We start from the raw sequence: 9,203 nt of genomic DNA, 5'->3' as shown, positions 1-9,203 counted from the left end.
ATTTCATGCATAAAAAATACTTTCTTGTGTGTGCACTGTAAATGTCCCAGGCACGCTTTGTCAGTGTGCATTATTCTAAAGAAAGAAAGAAAAAAATGTTTGTTTTGATCATATTTCATCAAAATGTGACTTTTTCTTTCCTGCTGACATATGCAAGGCAGCTGTGGAACAGTAATATGAAACTTTTCAGGATCCATTTAAGTTGCGCCCCACATTGTTTCACTGCTGAGCTTTCTGATTAATTAGGAAACAAGACACATCATGAATGCTGAAGGTGAAATGTGTTATTTGACAATACCATTGGTCAAACAAACAGATCCTGCCCTAATTCATCGCATCCTGTTTCATGTTGCTTGAAGTTATTATTATTTTTTTTATTTACTGACATTTTGAGTCTGCACATAGATAGATAGATAGATAGATAGATAGATAGATAGATAGATAGATAGATAGATAGATAACATTTAGTATTTTTATTTTAGCACTGCCTTGTATTTTAGAGTCTGCTAAATAAATAAAAGATGGATGGATGGATAGATGGATAATGACATTTTCAAATATTCAATTCCAGTGAATCAAGATAATCTGCAATGAAAAAGTGCAGTGACCTGTTAAATATAGGCTAAATTAAAAACAAAAGTTTTAGAATTCTATCATAATTTTAAACATTAATGCAGGGGTCTCCGATCTCTGTCCTGGAGAGTTTCAACTTGCCTCAACACACCTCTCTGGAGGTTTCAAGTATACCTAGTAAGAGTTTAATTAGCTGGTTCAGGTGTGTTGGATTATGTTGGAGCTAAACTCTATAGGACCCTGCCCTAGCAGGCTGAGCAAGAGAGTGTTGAAAAAGACATTCAGAATCAGGTTCTGTTACAGAAGTGTGAGACAAAATTTGAAGACTTGTGAGAAAAAAACAAAAAAAAAAAAACTTGGCAGACAACAGTTTAAAATAAGGCATCTTTTTTCCAAGATGGTGGAATTTAATGAAATGTTTGGGTTTCAGTCCATCTGAGGAATTCGCAAAGTTACTCCCCGACAGGTGAGCTAAACTTCAAAATAAATATATTTCTAACATGTTGGACTTTCTATTGTTAATAGCCTACTTTTGTCTGTTGAGACATGCCTTCTCTTTTATATAGCTGTAAGAGCTGTGTTTGTGATGTGTGAGTTGAGGGAGGCAGGTTGTTTGAAAGTATTTTAAGTATTGAAAGGCCATATGATTTCCGCGATGTGGAAAACGTGGATGGGATCATGGAATTCAGTCATAAAAATGGAATTTACTGTAGCCTATAATGAGAAATGTCACGGAATTTGTCAAAGTTTGAATGAATTAATCAAAAGTAGGTCATTGTCTCTATAAATAGCCCTATTAAGCCAAAAAGACTTTAAATATGAATCCTGCATGTTCTGCGTGTCTCGATGTAAATGAATGGAGCAGAAGCGCAGTATTATTGCGGTTTTGTTCACTACACGTACTGAAGCACTCGTGGTGATTTCTGCGTCTGCTGCTGTCTTAGTAAGACACAAATACATGAACAACATCTCCAAAACTGCTCTGTGAGTCACTTTACTGAGCATTTTACTGTTTCATTAGAGCTAGGATGGCCATATGAGCCATTCATATGGGACACGTCCTGGCCAGGATTTTAATATTGTCTAAAACATCCAAAGCAGTTTGACCAATAACATGCAGGTATTGTACATAATTGACCAGTCGTGGGGCTGCACGTGAGAAGGCAAGATTTACAGGGAACGATCAAAGTGATGCAAAAATGCACACGTGTTTGTTCGTTCTTTGATTTGAAGCATCGCTGTGCACCGATCAAAAACAGACACCAAAGTAGGTGCGAGAGCGATTCGAAAGCAAGGAGCCATTTGCTCTGCTCTCTATAGCTCTCGTGAATGTCACACAACAATCGACCGGCACAGTGCAAACAGCCAAAACCTGGATATTTTAGGAAATATTAAAATCCTGGCCGGGACGTGTCCCATATGAACGTTGCATATGGTCACCCTAATTAGAGTAAAACTTGTCATATCGTATACACAGAAGGTATTCACGGCAACCCGTCAAAATAAGGCTACGTTCAAACTGTCAGTTTTTACTTACCGTTTTTACTTACTTGTTTTTTTTTAATTACAACCGCATTTACCAACAGGTGTGAGTCTCGAAATGTCCCATTCACACAGCAACTTAGAGTAGCTTCTGGAATAGGGCTGCACGATTAATCGAATGCGACTGTCATGCGCATTTTGTTAGTAAAGCCGGTTCTGTAATCAGCAGTAAATAATCATCACATGCTTTCAGATGGAGCAGGATTTACTTCACAGAGCAGTAGTTCACTGACAAGTTAAGCAAAAAGAAAAAAAAAACCTTATGAAATCAAAGACATCGTTCGCGATAATGACAACTGTTTGCATAGCTTCTCAGTGAACTACGGCTCTGTGTAGTAAATGCTGCTCTATCTGAAAGCATGCGAAAATACCACATTTAATAACATTTTTACTCCAAACTCACTTCATAACATCAGTGTTTGAAATAAATCCTTCTGTGAGATGTGGCTTCTTACACAGAATAAGGCATGCAACATATTTAATCAGTGATAAAGTCATTGCATTATAAATATATTTTATTTTAATGAAAGTTATAATAATAATAATTTAGATATACCATATATTGTCATAATCGTGTGTTTATTAGTCACGTTGAATCAATAAAAACAGTTAAATCTTCATTTCCTGGGTTTCTTCTGTGAGCCGTATTTGGAGTTTCAGTGTGAGAGCACCATCTGGCTTTTGGATGGAGATTTACTGCTGATCACAGAACCATGCTTCATTGAAAGATACGCATGACAATCACAGCTTTTGTCGAATTGCGATTTCGATTCCATTTCGGTTTATCGTGCAGCCCTATTCTAGAATACTGTAGGAACGTGCAATGGGAAACAAACACCAATTTTTGACATGACAAAAAAAAGTGATCAACATAATATCCATCAAAGATGGCGACGTCCATAAAACTGAAAGTCTTATCACTTTTTGACATGACAAAAGTCCAGTCGAGCCGCAAATTTCATCTGTAAAATTTTCATTAACTGACAGCAGATTTTATATTTGGGTGGAGGGAGGAGCATTTGAGTCACGCACAAAAAAAAAAAAAAACAAACAACAAACCCCCCAAACACGGGAAAGCGGCTCTCTCTCGCACTGCATGAACAACTGAAACCACACATGGCACCAAGCAACACACAGTGACCACGCGCTTTGTGCAGCAGAGCGGCTCTCTCTCGCACTGCATGATTAGTTGTCCAGTCCTGTTCCATTCACACTGCGTGTGTTTTCTGAGAATGCAGTTGTGAGTCCTGAACATTTAGGGGTGTGAGTTCAGTTACAGAATGCGGTTATCACCCCTGAAAACAACCGTACTGTGCGTGAATGTAACCGTATTAAGGATTCAAATACAGGACTGACAACCATATTCTGCTGCTGTGTGAACGTGGCCTAAATGTTTGGTTTAACTGGAGAAAACTATGTCAGAAATATGCAGTAGAAAGAACTTACTACTACTACTACTACTATTACTAATAAATAATTTCTCCCATGTTTTTATTTTAATAGTAAACTTTTCATTTCAAGTTTATTTGTATAGCCCTTTTCACGATACAAATTGTTGCAAAGCAACTTTACAGAAAATTAAGTTTCTACAAAATGTATTAGTAGCTTATCAGTGGTGACTGTCAGTTAACGTACACATGGCAGAAATGTACGGAAAAATCAATTAAAGATGTAATCAAACAGACAATGAACACTATTAAAAGCAATTATTATATGATGCAATCAAACATGCCTAAAATTGGTAGTTCTGTACGTATGTTGTTTCGGGGTTGGCATCATCTGAGGTCCTCTGAGGGGTTGGCATCATCTCTTCTCAGGTGTTCTGGATCTAGACAGAATCATATGTAAATCCTAATAATGCAAAAACAGAGAAACAAATAGAGACATAACTAGCATAGCTGCTGTTCCAACCAAGCAAAATTGATTAGTTTAACCCAAGCTAAAGAATAATAATGCTCATTTGATCAGATATAACTGCAGTACAATATTATGAGATGCATTATTTGAATAAGAGAGTGTGTCTGAACCCCGAATGTTATCAGGAAGGCCATTCCAGAGTTTGGGAGCCAAATGCGAAAAAGCTCTACCTCCTTTAGTGGACTTTGCTATCCTAGGTACTACCAAAAGTCCAGAGTTTTGTGACCTTGTGGAGCGTGATGGATTGTAGCGTGATAGAAGACTAGTTAGGGCCTTATAGGTAAGTAATAATATTTTGTAACTGATACGGAACTTAATAGGTAGCCAGTGCAGAGACTGTAGTATTGGGGTAATATGACCATATTTTCTTGATCTGCTACAGTAAACAGTAAACTGTACAGTAAACTGTAGCTGTAACGGTAATGTTTCATAACTTGGCAATGTTTCTAAGATGGAAGAATGCTGTTTTTGAAACATGGGAAATATGTTTTTCAGAAGACAAGTTGCTATGTAATACTGATTTTCAAAAGTTGCTATGTAATATAACACCCAGATTTTTGACTGTAGAGAAAGTAACAGTTCATCCGTCTAGTTGCAAATTGTAATACATGAGATTGTGTAAGGTTATTTTTTTTACTATTTATTTATTATTATTATTATTATTTTTTCATAATAAGTAATATCCAAAAAGTAATAACTCTGTTTTATCCGAATTTAATAGGAGAAAATTATTGGTCATCCAACCTTTTAAATTAACACACTAAGTTAGCTTAGATGATTTAGAAGTTATATGTCTTCATTTGATAACCAGAAAAACTACAATACACAACACAGAATTAAAAAAATAAATAAATATAGGGGTATTGTAAAAATAAATTTAATAAATTAAGTTGTATTTGTGCATTCAAATAATTAGACATGCTTAAACACAGAATTTGGTAACAATAAAACAGAATGTGAAATACATATAATTTCAGATATTTTATATGGCCCTAAAAGCTTTGAACTTTTAATATATTGATGTTAAATTTTAACATGTTAAATTGTTTCATGATTTTAATTAAAAAGACATGCTTTTGATTAATGAAATTGAATTTAACCATTAAAAATGAGTCAAAAAAAAAAAAAAAATGGAATCCAGAAAACAAAACAAAAAAAAACCGAAATTGTGAAAATAAAACATTTTATAGGTCCCTAATTTTGGTAGCGCAGAAACTGCATATTCAAGCTTTAATGATGATAGTTTTACAACAATACTCTCCGGTGTATAAATAAGTGCTAAATCAGTCTGAAAGTGCTCCACAATGATATCCAATACACAAATAAATTAAAAAGTTCCCACATCAACCAAAAATTCAAATGTAGCTCTCAGGTGTGGGACTGTGGAAACTGAAACGATTCCTGGTTTCAGTATCATAAGTTCTGAGACTTCTAGTCATTCAAGTTAAACACTCATTGCTTTAAGACCTTTGATTCTGGAGTTTTGCTTTTCAACATCACATTTGCTCAAGGTAGAATGAACATAAACCCTGATCAGCTCTTACTCTTACTGTGAAATGCTTTCTTAACAAGGCTAAGTGCACTCTGTGAATTCATTTACTGTTGGGTGGAGCTCAAGCTCAGCCTTTCTCCATTCTCGGCAGGACAGGGTGAACCACGGGTTGGCCTGCCGCTCTCTGCAATTTCGTAATGATACCACCACCAAGCTTGGCTTTTGGATGGCACAGCCCATCTAAGACTTTGCCAAGTCATTTATTAAACATGGCAGGAGCCTATCACTGGCCCACATTGCATGTGCTCTCTTCCTGCCATTTGCGGAAAGCTCTGAAGCCCTTCTCCCCAGCTGGGTGTGCAGGCATCCTGTATTCTCAGCAAATCCTTTTGCTTTTTCCAAACGTTAATACGCTGAGACTACAAAAGCAAACAAGTGACTTAAATAATTCACTGTGCTTTGCAAGATATACATAAGGGATAAGGTGCCGTCAGCCAGTCATTATTAGAAAATAAACCAAGACAGAGTGATCGGGAACCAGACATGAAGCTGATTACATGGATACTTTGCAAATAAATAAATAAATGGACATAAAATATTGATTTTAGTTGAAATATTTCCATTAGACAGTGCACAGGCATCCTTAACTCAGTTTATTGCTCTCTCTCTCTCTCTCTCTCTCTCTCTCTCTCTCTCTCTCTCTCTCTCTCTCTCTCTCTCTCTCTCTCTCTCTCTCTCTCCGCAGCATCGCTCGAGCACGAGCCGCCACCTTCTCCCTCTCTCTATATTTGAGTATGAAAAAATTAAAATTATTCATATTAAATTAACTCATTAAATGCATTTAAGTATACATACATATTTGAGTATGAAAAAATGACGTTAATATAAAAAGTAAAACTACATCTGTCATCCATCCATCCATCCACCCATCTCTGAGGTTTTCTGTCCACCTCTGTCTGTCCCCCAACCTCTGAGGTTTTCCATCTGTCTGTCCATCTATCCGTCCATCTCTGAGGTTTCCCATCCTTCCATCCATCGCTGAGGTTGTCTTTCCATCCGTCTATCAGTCCATCTGAGGTTTCTCTTCCATCCGTTTCTCCATCTGAGGTTTCACGTCCGTCCATCCATCCATCCATCCATCCATCCACCCACCTCTGAGGTTTTCTGTTTACCTCTGTCCGTCCATCTGTCTGTCCCCCAACCTCTGAGGTTTTCCATATGTCCTTCCATCTGTCCATCTCTGAACTTTCCATCCATCTGTCCGTCCGTCCGTCCTTCCATCCATCCATCTCTGAGGTTTCCTGTCCACCCGTCTGTCCATATCTGAGGTTTCTCATCCATCAATCCGTCCATGCCTGAGGTTGTCCGTTCATCCATCCATCCACTTCTGAGGTTTTCTGAAAAGAATTCCTGTAAAATGTGAAAAACAAAAAACTCATACTCAGAGTTTTTCACACTCTGTGATAACACCAAAAATAGTTAAAAAAAAACACACAACATAATAAGAAAAAAAAAAACACAAATAAAAGATGTTTGCAAAGGCAGGTAAATGTAAATTGGTCAGATTGAGAATGCACAATGGCCGGTTATTGGGCATAATAGCAGATTTTGGATGAAAGAAACTGCAACGTCAGGCCCTCAACAGATGCAAATGAATGGCTGTAAATGTGAACATTTTCAGCGTAATGGGTAAAGAAGGATAAAACAAGTAGAACTAATGCCTGGAGTTATAACTGAATCCACATCTGTGAGGCAAGTGAATAGGTTTTTAATTTAAGATCACAGCAGTGCCACTTGAGAACTGAAGAACATTCCTCAAAGACATCTCTTCAGGCAGCACTGTACTAATTTAATAGAACGAGATGTAAAAGTTTGTGGCAGTTCATGATAGTATCGCAACTCGGCAGTGAAGTAGCCTGTTTTATTATTTATTTATATATATTTTTTTTCATTTAGGTAAACATCCACATACCAACGAACTCACTGTGTTCTCAAGTATTCTGGGCTGTTTCAATACACTTGAGTTATGTTGTTGTTTACCACAGACATGTCCTTCAGTCGTACAGTATTACGCTTACAGTGGAAGCCTACCAGGCAAGTTCTTTGGATAAACACAGAAATATATTGTTCGGTAAAAATTTTAAGTTTTTATTTGAACTGTGAAGCCAAATTGTCCTTTTACAACTTCTGGTTATGTGAAAGCAAAGTGATTTCTACCATTGTCTTTTTATGCTGACTTCAAGCTAAATGTTTTTTTTTTTTTTTAGAGAGAGAGAGGGATAGAGAGAGAGAGAGAGATTGGATGTAACTTTGCTCAGACAGCCTTGGTAAATGATTGTATCTCTTTAAGGGGTTTTGGACCAGCCAAGCAAGTGGCATTTAGATAAATGGGGATACTAGCAGATAACTTTCTTCTTGGTTTTACAGTACATGTACGTTTACGTGCAAGTGTTTGGTTATACCTGCAAATGAATACTGCAGGTTTTACAAATGTTTTCTTTGCACAGCAAGCTTGTATGTAAGGCTTCCATTGTCCTGTAGATGTTTTCCTGAAGAATGAGTGTAATTTATTGTCTGTGGTAAATGTTAACCAGTACAAAGTCCAAAATCTTAAAGGGGACCTATTTTAATTTAGTGCAAAGTAATAACTCAAACACACAGCAAGTTTAACAAAGCATTTTTCATGCATATTTAATACAATTCAAAGTGCTTTACAAAGCAAAATAAAGAGACCCAAAAAAAAAAAAAAAAAAAACATGAAGTCAAAGATGTTGGTTAAATATGAATTAAAAAATCAAGAATATTATACAAGAAGTTTCATTGTATGATTTTGTTTACATTTTATGATCATGAAGTGCAATAATGATTTTTTTTTTTTTTTGACAAAATAAGCATCTATTTCTCATCCATATTTTATATAAAAATGTTTATTCAAAATGAACAGACCAAGGAACAGAAACATGAGGCATTTAAAATTATATCATAAATAAAAATAAGGAAAGACAATTTTAGTGAAAGATTAATTAAAAAATAAAATAATAAAGCAAGCATAATATACAAAATAAATGTTGTGATTTTGTTTACTTTTTTATGACCCAAGAAAAGAAAACCAATGCATAAAGTGTGATTTAAAAACTGAAAAGAAATGCACATTTCTTCCAAAATGGAGTCAAACTTTTCATGCAATGGAAAAGATGTGGCCTTTAAATGAGAAATCCAATAATCGTCTCACTGACTCTTTCCAATCCAATTATTTTTAATGTTGAAGGGTTCAATTTGTGAACTGATGCATAAGATAATCCTTGTTTCCTGTGAAAATTGCCTTTTTGTGATCCCAAAGTTTATAGTGTAATCTCAGGCTCTTACAGAAACACTGATTCAGATACTGCATCCTGTAAGTGACAGATGTGCTCTCACAGCTTATGAAGGATCTGATGGAATATTTGCGACTGTGTTTGCCGGATACTAGAGTGATTTTGGCTGATGGGTGAGAACTCTGGGGTTTAATACATGTCTGACTCAAGGGTCATTTCACTCAGGGCATCTTGACTGCCTATCTGTGAAAGAGGCACTCTGGACTTCAAAGCATAAAAACTCCTCATAAAGAACATCACAGAATAACAACAACACCATGAAGCAGAAAACATCAAGTAGTATAATTAATAAAAAATATATATAT

General features: G+C 36.1%; 1 long non-coding RNA gene across 2 annotated transcripts in view; it reads left to right on the top strand.

Moving 5' to 3' along the window:
- Nucleotides 1-552: 552 nt before the first annotated feature.
- LOC122148614 overlaps nt 553-9,203 on the top strand; it is a 94,477-nt gene continuing 85,826 nt past the window's right edge. For both annotated transcript variants that reach the window (XR_006162512.1, XR_006162511.1), the window contains exon 1: nt 553-1,039. This is a non-coding gene — a long non-coding RNA (uncharacterized LOC122148614). The remainder of the gene's footprint in view (nt 1,040-9,203) is intronic.

Source organism: Cyprinus carpio, chromosome A18 (assembly GCF_018340385.1).
Source record: "Cyprinus carpio isolate SPL01 chromosome A18, ASM1834038v1, whole genome shotgun sequence".
NCBI classification, from domain to species: Eukaryota; Metazoa; Chordata; class Actinopteri; order Cypriniformes; family Cyprinidae; genus Cyprinus; species Cyprinus carpio.
Note: the sequence above shows the minus strand (reverse complement) of the source record. Positions and strands in the feature narration are given on the sequence as shown.